Source organism: Carassius auratus, chromosome 44 (assembly GCF_003368295.1).
Source record: "Carassius auratus strain Wakin chromosome 44, ASM336829v1, whole genome shotgun sequence".
NCBI classification, from domain to species: Eukaryota; Metazoa; Chordata; class Actinopteri; order Cypriniformes; family Cyprinidae; genus Carassius; species Carassius auratus.
This window is the reverse complement of record NC_039286.1, coordinates 10417704-10430697: the sequence shown is the minus strand read 5'-3', so window position 1 is coordinate 10430697 and position 12994 is coordinate 10417704. Positions and strand designations below refer to the sequence as shown.

Below are 12994 nucleotides of genomic sequence, written 5' to 3'. Positions count from 1 at the left end.
TTTTAGAATGGAGAAATCTGGCCTGTTTCATTTATGTATGAATGACAAATTTGTGAAAAATTAAGTTTATTACAGTTTGGACTCTCATTCTGACGGCACCCATTCACTGCAGAGCAAGTGATGCAATGCTGCATTTCTCCAAATCTGATGAAGAAACAACTCATCTAGATCTTGAATGACCCGAGGGTGAGCTCATTTTCAGCAAATGTTCATTTTTGCATGAACTAGAGTGTAGTTTAATGGTTAGAGTATTGTTTCTGGCCTAATTCACTAAAGGAGTGTGTGTGTGTGTGTGTGCACAGGAAAGACAGAACATTTTACAGGAGCAGTAAGTGGTAGGTGCAGTGTGTATAATAAAGATAAAGGCAGCGTGAGAGAGATGTTAAGTGCTGTACAGGAATTGTCTTGCCCGGCGGGGTCGAGTACGACCGTCCTGACGCCAGAGTCTGTCTGCATGAGGAGCGCAGTGGCCACAGGCACTAACCCGGCCGGACGCGTTTCATCTCTCGCACATAAAACACACTTCAAACGCTGCATTCTTCTGCAGTATGAGCTGGAGTCATAGAGAGTCCAGCTCCAGTGGACTTTACACGCACAGCTCCAGCTGGATGGACATAACTGAGACTCTAGTGTTTACATGAGAACAGATGCAGAAGTAAGTCACTCGTGTGTGACTTCATCACAAAGTTGTGCAGATAAACACCTGATTGAACCAGTACCACTTCAATCAATATAAACATCTAGAGGGAATGTTTTCAGAACGTCCAGGCAACGTTCCATTATGATTCAAAATTCTTCCAGTAACGTTAATAGAATGTTCGTTTAAAGTTATCTGGTGTAAAAACAACAACACAGTGGCGGCTCTAGACAAATTTTACTAGGGGGGCCAAGGAGGGGCACATTAAAAATGGCAACATATTTTATTTAAATGTAATGCAAATAAATACAAAAAGTAATTATTGGAAAAAATCTACACAGTAATTTTAAACAATCTAAACATGTTAATAAAAACAAATTACTATTAGTACTCTTATAAAATTCAATCAGGCAATCATACATTTCACAATTTAGTATTTATATATGAATGTCAAGAATTCAGAAGTGTATATATTTATAATGCTTACACTACACTACACAGAAATAATATACAATTAAATTATGCTTATTTTAAATGTATTGTGTGTGATTTTAAAAGTTAACGGCTTTTAAAATGTGTGTGTGATCTAACAGGCACATTGTTAAAAATAGCAACAAACATAAAATACAAATACACAAAATAAAGTCATTTTAAGCAAATCCACAGCCTTTTTATCTACAGATCAAGCATTATAATAATATGAGTATATAATATTGGAGAGAGTTTTACCATGCATCCTGCTGTAAATGGACGAGGTGCGCGCTATTTACTGAATGGAGAATGATTTACAGCCGCAGAGGAGGGAAAACAAGGTTTCCGTAAACTTTAATTTAATGATGTAAATAGTCTTCTGTTCATAACATTAAGCTATGGAATTGCTTCAGATGACTTTGAGAAATTAAAATCAGACCCAAGTCACCCAAACTGATGTGAAAAAGTGCGATGTTTGCATCCCTGAATATGATTAAGTTCCTAATGTGTTTGGGTGCGCTGCACTAATTTACCCGTGTAGAACGTTGCGTCACATTAGTTCCGCTTTTGGCGCTCGCGTTTAAAATCCCAGGCGGCAAGGAAGCATAGACAGTAAAAGAAATGGATACAGTGACTCCATTGGAACTCAATTGAGACAAGTGAAGCCCATTTTTAGCGTTTTTTCAGCACTTCAGTTTCTGACGCGCAGACTCAAACGAAGCTTGACGACGTCAGCAACCTGTCTGCCAGATGTAAATCTTCTAGTAGCTGTGCGTGCAAACTGTCATCGTTAATCTTGCAGAGACGGCGAGCTTGAGCGGGGAGTTCTTTGGTGTGAGTGAGCAGGAGTAAGTATTCTGATTAATTATTTTGTATAGTATTTTAAAATGTAACGCCAGTACGCCATATTAAGTTAATTGCCTGCGAGCTTCTCCTCCTGTCTGTACGGTAATGCAACAGAGAGCCGAGTGGTTATGACGCAATCGTTAGCCTATTTTTTACAAAAACTGTTTATACTGGGCCATAATGTAACATAGAAGGTAATGGAGCCCTTTATACATTGTTGTGTATCTTTAGAAATAACAAACAATGTATAAAGTGCTCCATTACCTTCTATGTTACATTATGGCCCCGTGTAAACAGTTTTTGTAAAAAATAGGCTAACGATTGCGTCATAACCACTCGGCTCTCTGTCGCATTACCGTACAGACAGGAGGAGAAGCTCGCAGGCAATTAACTTAATATGGCGTACTGGTGTTACATTTTAAAATACTATACAAAATAATTAATCAGAATACTTACTCCTGCTCACTCACGACAAAGAACTCCCCGCTCAAGCTCGCCGTCTCTGCAAGATTAACGATGGCAGTTTGCACACACAGCTACTAGAAGATCTACATCTGTCAGACAGGTTGCTGACGTCATCAAGCCTAGTTTGAGTCTGTGCGTCAGAAACGGAAGTGCTAAAAAACACTAAAAATGGGCTTCACTTGTCTCAGTTGAGTTCCAATGGGGTCGCTGTGTCCATTTCTTTTACTGTCTATGGTAAATTCATATTACTTTTTTTTCCAGCACGGGGGTGGCCAGGGACATGTCTACAGAGGCACGGGCCTCCCTAGGCATCCGTGTAGAACCGCCACTGCAACAACAACAACTAAAACATTATGTGTACATTGTTAATTCTTGAAAAAGAATGTTTTGATGAAACATTTTAGTTTGAGGAACGTCTGTCTTTAATAGTTTCAGACAGTTCGGAGAATATTTAAAAGTAACTTTCCCTAATGTTTCCAAAGGATAACATGGAACGTTCCTTTAATGTTTTCTTTAACATCTAAAATCATTACTTTTTATTTTTACGTTTTTAAACAAAAAAAAAATGACATTCTGAACGTTCATCCAAACTTTTTTTTTTTTTTAAATGTTACTAGTTTAAGTTGGTTGAGAGAACTTTCAAAAGTAACTTTTGCAAAAAAAGTTCATTCATTGCAAAATAATAAAATGGAATTTTCCTTAACATTTTCTCTAATATTCACATAACCATCCTTTTTTTAGTTTTTTTTTTTTTTTGCTAATTAAAAAGAAAAAAGAAAAAAAAGGACAACACTCTGTAATTTCTGTATGTGTTACACTTTAATGGTTTATTACAATACAATTTTCATTGCCTCAATATTTTATTTTATTTTATTTTCATTGTCTTTAATTAATTTATTTATTTTATGTGTTTATTTATTTTGAAGGGAGAGGATGGATAATTTGTTGGTACTTACTGTGAATGTTTTTAATGCTTTGCACAAAATAATTATAAATATATAATTATCAAATTAAAAGTTCCTTTAATGTTTTCCCTAACATCCACATTTTTTTTTTTTTTAAATTTAAAAAACTAGATGTTTTGAGTATTCTGAGGACATTCAGAAACAACATTTGCATAACTGAAAGGGAATGTTAGCAAAATGTTCTTAGAACATATTTTAGCTGACACAACACAGCAACCAAAATCCATTTTGGTAAGCACAGTATGTTAGCATGCTAATTAAAGCACCATCGCTACAATTACCAAAACTTTACATTTAATAAAAAAAAAATCCCCAAATAATTTGCATCACTAATCAACTGACTGTTGAATAACTTGTCGATCATTATGAACAATCTCTGTCACAAAAAAGCTTCCTCCACAAAAAATACTTTAATATTGTATAAGATATTAAGACTGGTTTTTAATTTAATATTTTTTTTCATGTTTAAAACAAGAGAAAATGGTGTACTTGCAGTAAGACAAAGTTCAATATACATTTGCAGAAAACAAAATTTATTTTGTTGTAATGATGTTTAGATATTTGCACAAAATCTAAAACATATTTGTAATATTTAAGAATTGTATTTTTCTTTATGAAAACCAGAGCAACTCAGTTTTAGACATCGTTGAGCTCTCTTATGAACTTTTGTTCTTAGTTTTATGAATTTTTCAATACAAATAATAAGAGAATATTTTTTAATTCAGTTCCAAAGGTATTAATTTATAAGGTAATAATTTATACTCACTTGTATGCAGTTAGAAAAAATAAAATCATATTCAATATACATTCTCCATAACCAAATTTATCGTGTTTGTATGGTTTTTAGATATTTGCACAAACACTGCACAAAAATTCTTGATAAGAAAAGATCTGTAAAATGTATTTATTTTTGCATTGATGTTTCTGATCACTAAAACCTAGTCAAAAATGTGTCTCTTTAAAAAATTGGAAGAATAAAAACAAGTCAATGATTGATGTTTCATAGAGCTGTATCAATAACGGGAATATTAGCTCATATCAACTTAGATAGACAAAGAAACTGATAAGATATCTTTGAGTTCACACTGAGATCTTTGCTTTGAGACGTTGTCGAGACATGTGAGAAACGTCTGAGAAGCAGGAGACTGAAGTTGTCTGTGAACGGCTGGTGTTTTGAACTGTGTGTGAGTAGTTGTGTCAATATTTGATGTGTGATTCCTCCAGGCGTGTGTTTACCATCTCTTGAGTTGGCTCTGATCACAGAGAGAAGCCCGCGGCGATTACAGCCTTCACTTCAAACACACACAGACAGTAAATCACTGGCCACTCTCATCAGACCGGCTCATCTCATTCATTCCCAGTGTTTCTCAGAGCTACTGTGTGCCGGCTGAGAGCCACTGAGCGACGCTGACACTGAATAATAAAGCTGTCATTAAAGTGACTAAAAGGCTGGGTAATGAAGCTTTGTCACAATGAGTGACATCTGTGGCCACCTGTAGAATTAAGCCTGTGCAAAATATTGTGCTATGTTCAGAAATGTAACATTTGGCCTCTTTTTAGTTCAACTTAATTGGCCACACCCACTTTCCACATTTGTATGGATGGCATTTAAAATATAAGACACAAAATATATCTATATCCTAACTTAATTTTGTATTTTACGAATTCAAATAAACACAAATTCAAAAAAAGCATCTTAGTTCAGTTCTGAAACAGTGCACGACGCTGCAATTTCACTTTCAAAAAGAATAGAAAAAAATAAAAATAAAGTTTGGAGTCGGTATGAATCTCTTCTGCTCACCAAGGCTGCATTTATTTGATCAAAAATGAATTAAAAACAGTTAAATATTATTACAATTTAAAACAACTGTTTTCCATGTGAATATCTGTTCAAATGTAATTTATTTCTGTGATGCACAGCTGTATTTTCAGCATCATTCCTCCAGTCATCAGAGTCACATGATCTTCAGAAATCATTCTGATTTGCTGAAACATTTCTGATTATTATCAATGTTGAAAACAGTCAATATTTTTGTGGAAATCGTGATTCAATTAGTTTTTTTGGATACACAGATCTATAGAAAGTTCAAAAGAGCAGCATTTATTTGATATCATACAGTAAATGTCAGAAATGTAAGTGTGATGCTGATCTCCTGAATGTGAAGCGTTTGATTCAGATGAACACGTCTCTGTGTGTGAGTTGTGTTGGTGTTGGTCTGGTGTTGTGTTGTGGTGAAGGATGGACCATGACCTCCGCTCCAGTCTCTCATCTGTCTCTCATCCGCTCCGCTCCGGCTGATTTATCACGGGAGAAACGTTGCAGGCCAATGGGCTTTTGATGAAACTGTTGGAGGGATCCGGAGCGATAAATCCACATCTATACATGCAGGTCACCAGCGACTCTCCCATTCATTCTGCCATCAATAACCTCCACGACACAGAGAAAACCATAACCTCTGAGAAATACTGCAGAGAGACAGGACATGGATTTAAAGTCTTTTTCCACTTCCACCCAAGTTTGTATGAAATGTACATTTACATTTAATCATTTAGCAGACGCTTTTATCCAAAGCGACTTACAGATGAGAACAACAGAAGCAATCAGATCAACAAGAGAGCAACAACATGTTGTAGGATCACATGGATGCTCTGTAGTGAATGGGTGCCGTCAGAATGAGAGCTGATAAAAACATCACAATAATCCACAGCACTCCAGTCCATCAGTTCACATCTGGAGAAGACACAAGCTGTGTGTTGTAAGAAACACATCCATGAGTGGTGAGGATTTTTGTGATGTTTTTATCAGCTGTTTGGACTCTTATTCTGACGGCACCCATTCACTGCAGAGCATGTGATGCAATGCTGCATTTCTCCAAATCTGATGAAGAAACAAACTCATCTACGTAAATGAATAGTACTTTTTTTAGAATTTAGTTTCAAATATTGCATGCATCCGTGGAATTCTCAGATGACCTGCTACATTTTACAAAACGCTGCATGAAAAATTATGGAAAACTGTATCCCACAATGCAATGCAGCTAACTTTCCATTTCCATTGCAACAAATGAACCAGGATGAAAATCAGCTGGTTTCATGATTTGGTCAGACTGCTAAAAGTACATTAACCATAGGCTAAAATTAAAATTAAAAGTTTGGGGTTGGAGCAATTTTTTTAATGTGTCACTTTTGCAGAATATATATGTGGAATATATTTATATTTATTTTTACTTAAATTAAATAATTGTTACATTTTTTATTTATTTTTTTATATTTAATGCTTTACACATTGTCATTGTACTTTCTGTTCAATCCTGACATTTGATTTATTTTTAAATAAGGTTTTATTCTTTTTTAAATTGTTCTTAAGTTCTTTTTTTATATTCCCCAAGGCTGCATTTATTAGACCAGAAATGCAGTAAAAACAATAAAATTGTGAAATATTAGTACTATTCAAAATAACTATTTTCTGTACGGATATCTGTTAAACTGTAATTTATTTCTGTGATGCACAGCTGTATTTTCAGCATCATTCCTCCAGTCTTCAGTGTCACATGATCTTCAGAAATCAGTCTGGTAACTTGATTTGCTGCTCAAGAAACATTTCTGCTTAATTTCTGCATTTTTCTGCTTAATATTTTTATGGAAACTGTGATTCTATGACAATCAGAAAAATAAATCTAAAGAGCAGCATTCATTTGAAATGTAAGTTATCTGTGATATTATAAATGTCTTTACTGTCACCTTCTGACCACAAACTTTTGAACAGTAGTGCATCTTTAAATGTTTTGAATAAAGCAGATTGTCTATGCACAAAAGGAATTATGCATAAACACAATGCAGCACTCTGAGCAGCAAAAATGTTTAGTTTCTCCCGCTTGGCTTCCTTCCTGGGAGTGCACTGTAGATTCAGACACACAAAGCCTGCGGGCCCCCGGTGGGGCGGATCGGCTGTCATTAACCCCTCACAGCTGGCCTGACGGGGGGCTGCTGTCTCAGTGTGAGGACGGCACACAGCCACACAAATTTACACCATTGTGCTGGAGCGCTGGTGACAGAGCAAAGGCAGTCATGTCCTGCGCCTCATGCTGACATCTCAATCCAACACGCTAACTTCTCCAGGAACCACACACATCTTCTCTGTCCTTCACTACTCATACGCAGCATCTCTTCACCTGCTGCTAAACGAGGCCACAGTTTAGTGCACATGCATTTTTAAAGTCTGTAGGAAGCAGCATAAGAAGAGAATCGATCTAAAACTGAAATCTGCAAAAATAATGATTCTTACTTGATGCTTTCTGCAATCTATTAACAATTAGCCGACTTCTAATTAGCATAAAATCGCTGTAGCATTTTTCTGGTCCATTTAACAAATTTGCAGAGGCATCTATTAGCTCGAATCTATTTGAAAATGGGGTGCATCGGATGAAAACTCATGCATGGTTTGTAACAAGCTCTGAAAATAAAGAGAATTTTTATTAAGGACACTTTGGTTTTATTTTGAATTTGATTTGTGTAATCTATGTTGTTTAAGAGTGAAAATATCACTTGTAAATCTTAAGAGACACTGTAAATCAACAGGCTTTATACAGTAAACTATCATTCAAAAGCTGGAGGTTGGTTACACATTTATTTATTTTTTTCATGTTTTTAAAAGAAGACACATCTGCTCACCAATTGATTAAAAAATAAAGTAAAATTGTGACATATTATTACAATTCAAACTTCTGTTTTTCTATGTAAATATATGTTAAAATATAATTTATTTCTGTGATGCGCAGCTGTATTTCCAGCATCATTCCTCCAGTCTTCAGTGTCATTCAGAAATCATGAAAATATTCTGATTTGTTGTTCGAGAATCATTACAATCTTGATCAGTTTTTTTAATATCAGCATAAAATCTCTGTAAATACTGAAGCTAAATAGAGACCCGAACACCCGCGCAGATTACTTTTTGGATGTTACACAATTAACATCCAAACCTCTAGAGACAAAGCTCAAGCGTCATGAACAAGTACATTTGAAACACATCAACTGATAAGCAGCTAATACGTTCCTCAGAAAACCTGATTATATTCAGGACGACTGACAGACACGGTCTCTCACAGCTCTCTCTGCTGTTGATTAACATACATATCCATCTGAAGAGTCAGAGTGCTCTGAACAGCTGTCCTGTCCTGTCCTGTCTCAGAGCGTGCAGTGATAGACTCACATTAAACACACAGACACGGGGGGCCGGGGTGAGCACTGACCCCTACAAACACTTACAGGGTAACTACAGTTTCTGACAAAATACCATTCTTACTACAGTAAAATTAATTCATATGGGATTGATTTTAAATTGCCCTTCGGAAGTTTAGAGTCAGCAAGTGCATCAGAATTCCGTGAAGACATTTAGAATGTTACAAAAGATTCTATTTTAAATAAACGCTGTTCTTTTGAACATTCTATTCATCAAAGAATCCTGAAAAATAAAATGTATCATGGCTTCCACAAAAATATGAAGCAGCATGTGTTCAACATTGATAATAATCAGAAATGTTTCTTGTGCAGTAAATCAGAATATTTTCATGATTTCTGAAGATCATGTGACTCTGAAGACTGGAGGAATGATGCTGAAAATACAGCGGAGCATCACAGAAATAAATTACAGCTTAATAGATATTCATGCAGAAAACAGCTATTTTAAATTGTAATAATATTTCAGAATTTTCCTGTATTTTTAATTTTAATTAATATTTAACTCATCATTTGTTTGACGCATGAACTCACTTCTGTTCAGTTTTTCGAGACTTCACATCTCCACTTTGATTCTCAAGTAAATATCTCCTCTGTTTAGATATTTCTAAGTGAAAACAAGACAAAAATCATAAGTCATGGCATCATTTAATGCCATGACTTATGAGACTTTCTCCTCTGAAGTCCTTCTAATGAATGGAAAAGCGAATTCAGACCTGGAGCAAATGTAGAAGTTTATTCAACTATGATGACTTCCGCTTCTGAGAAACCCAGATTTTTGAAAAGCATTACAAGTCTCTTTCTAATCACCGAAGCACACTGGTGTCAAGTATCTTTAATGAACAAACATGAGGGCTGGGTTTTGGCGATAATCGGATTCGGTGGTTTGGTTTCAGCCCTTGTTCTGGCCCCTCACCCCCGTCGCTGGTGATGAATGGATGCACTCGGCACGAAGGAAAGATTTTCATTCATCGAATGCAGGAGATAAAGAGAGAAGAGTGATTGATAAATTCTCTTCCCTGGCTTCTTTTACAACAACCCCCTCCTTGGATTTATTGACCCCTTGAGGGCTTTTGACTCATTACTGCCCCTGAACAAAAGCCTCCATACGGCTCTAAACTCCAGCGTTTAGTCACACAGCGCAGGAACAATTTGTGCCCATTACGAGCTCTACGGTTCATTCAGGCTTCACCCTATGAGCCCAGCGCCGGCCGTTAGCGCTCCTTGGCTTCTCCGTCCCGTCCATCAATCCATCTGGCCTCCTCATAAACGGCGAAGCATCAAAACAACGTCCTAATCCTTCACAGTCCCTCCCTGCTGTCTTTGTGTCCATTTCCTACTCTTGTCTTTCAGTTTAAACCAGCACATCACTTCCTGTGCCGCACTGGCACGCATCACAGAGAGACTCTGATACGATGCAAAAGACAAATAAAGTGAGCTAGAGGAGAGGAGGTGACTTCTGGAGAGCCTTTGAAAGACACCAATGGAGGAAGGTGGTGTTTAAAGAGAAAAACCTTCAGATTGAAGAGAGAAGCTCACTCAATGAGCCGGTTTCCCAAGTTATTTGCCACGAGTGCCCCAGCAGCCTGACCCTCCAGCCATGGAAACTGCAGTGAGGTGGAACATTCACCGTCACGCCTCCCTCTCCACGAGCAAGAGCCTTCACCACCGCAAACCACTGAGAAACACATTCAAAAATGCATTCAAAAACTGATCAATGTCATTGCATTGAAAAAAAAAAGAAATCAAAAGCACACTTTAACAATAATATTTCAAAAACATTTAATAAAAACATATTTTACATTTATATTTTATGCATAATATATATAATATATAAAACATGTATATTTATGTATGTATATATATATATATATATATATATATATATATATATATATATATATATATATATATATATATATATATATATATATGTGTGTGTATATATGTGTGTGTGTGTGTGTGTGTGTCAAAATATTTTTTCAGTAATATTTCTGTTTTTGTAATAATATTTGTATTCATATTTATGTTATAATTACTATTTTAGAGAGTGTATACACTTTAAGCAAAAATATTAATGAAAATCTATATATATACACACACACACACAGACACATACATATATATATTTAAATAATTATTAATACAATTAAAATTATTTCTTTATTTCTTTATTTTTTTTATTATTTTACTATATATATATATATATATATATATATATATATATATATATATATATATATATATATATATATATATATATATATATATATATATATATATAAGATGCCACAAAAAGTCATTGCATTAGATAAAATATTAGGAAACCATAAATTGTATACACACACACACAAACAAACACACACACACACACACACATATAAATAAATATAATATATAGTATAGTATAGTATATAGTGTCTATACATAATATATATATATATATATATATATATATATATATATATATATATATATATATATATATATATATATATATATATATATATATATATATATATATATATATATACATTTTCATTAATATTTTTGCTTAAAGTGTATACACTCTCTAAGCATAAAATGGTAATTATAACAAATATGAATACTAATATTATTACAAAAACAGAAATATTAATGAAAAAATATTTTATACATATTTTAGCCAGATTCTAATGGGGATGCAGATTTAAATGCAGCTACATGCAATTACACAAAACACAACTAGTAGATAAAGGAAAGCTGCTGTCAGCAATTTTTCTGCAATACTACATAAAAACTGTCTGACAGCCGTCGGTGAAGTCAGAGCTAGTGTAGCATAGCATCATCTATCCTCTGCTAGTTCAGTGCTAGATGACTTCTTAGTGGACAGTCAAACACCTGCAAACTGCACAGTAACATTGACATCAGCATCATCTCTGAGCTTCGAACAATGCAGCACACTGATGGCTGAATTATGGGATGTCAGGTTGAATTTCTTTTCAGCTGACGTCACAAAGACCTCTTATTTTTTTAAAACTTCCCTAAACATTATGTCTAATCAATTCATAAGGGCAGAAATTACAAACAAATCAATATCAATACAATCATGTTTACATTTATCAGATGCTTTTATCCAAAAGTGACTTAATAACGAGGAACTTCTTGACTTTTGGAAAATAACTAGAAAACACAAAAAAGTAACTGAAAGATGTTTTTTTAGAATTTAGAATTTATAGAAAAATAGTCCAAATAACTAAAAACTCTTAAATCAAGATACACTGTAAAAAATAATTCAGTGGCTTAGTAAATTTCACAAAAATAAAGAGCTATATTAACTTAATAAAATCTTTTGAAATCATTTAAGTGATATTTTGAGTGGGTCAGATTAAAAAGAATAATTAAAAATCCAACAAATAATTTCTATAAAATTTACATATATTATTTAAGTTTATGTAATGAAAATAAATAAGTATTTAACTAACTAATTATATTTTTAATATACCTTCAATATTTCTGGTGAATTCTAATAGAAATATTTGATAATTATTTACTTGTACTGATCTGTTTTAGAAACTAAAATTATTAAGTATTTCCAACCAATTTTCCTAAATAAAGTTCCAGCTTAATAAATGACAGTTTAAATAAATTGAGTAAATTTCGCGGCTAAAGTGATCACGTGTGCAGCTCCGCAGGAAAAAAAAAATCTGCTTTCCTTAGCAGCGACGTCGACTGGCCATACACCTCACAGCTCCTGGTAAGTAAGGTTAGTCAGCTAATCCTACTTACGTTTGTAACACTTTATTAAAAAGTTAATAATTATTAAGCATTTTCTAACAATTGTCTTTGTATTTTACGTCATATTCAACAAGTTTCGTAGCTTAATCGAAGTCACCTGAAGGACGGCTTTCCTCAGCAACGGCAAGACCCGCACTCCTCTCATTTCGTGGTACGTTATGTAATTTAGCCAGCTAATACTAATTATGTTTGTAATGTTTAATTCAGAAGTTAATTATTAAGGATTTCCTAACAATTGTGTTTGTATTTTGCGTTATCTTAAGAAGTTTAACAAGTTTCGCGGCTCAAACAAGAGGCACCTGTCACTGAAGGACTGCTTTTCTCAGCAACGACGTGAACAGCATTACTCGAATTTCCTGTAAGTAACGTAGTCCTTTTATAACTATGTATATTTGCAAAAATGTTTTCAAAAGTTGATTAAACATTGACCGTGTGTACGTGTACATAACAGTGTAGTTTTCGAAGTTAGTGGGGCAGCCATATGTATGTTAGTTTTTTTTTGGAGTGGGTTAACGTTCGTACTATTTGGATCACCGTTTATTTCAACCGCCATTTGAAAGTATAACGATAAGTGTACTGTGGTCAAGCAACTGTAACT

At 34.4% G+C, this 12994-nt stretch overlaps 1 long non-coding RNA gene across 1 annotated transcript in view; it reads right to left on the bottom strand.

The window, feature by feature from the left end:
- The window catches only part of LOC113062006 (uncharacterized), an 8810-nt gene extending 7101 nt beyond the window's left edge, over positions 1 to 1709 (bottom strand). Inside the window, exon 1 of the long non-coding RNA XR_003278485.1 lies at positions 1367 to 1709. This is a non-coding gene — a long non-coding RNA (uncharacterized LOC113062006). The remainder of the gene's footprint in view (positions 1 to 1366) is intronic.
- Between the last annotated feature and the right edge of the window lie 11285 nt (positions 1710 to 12994).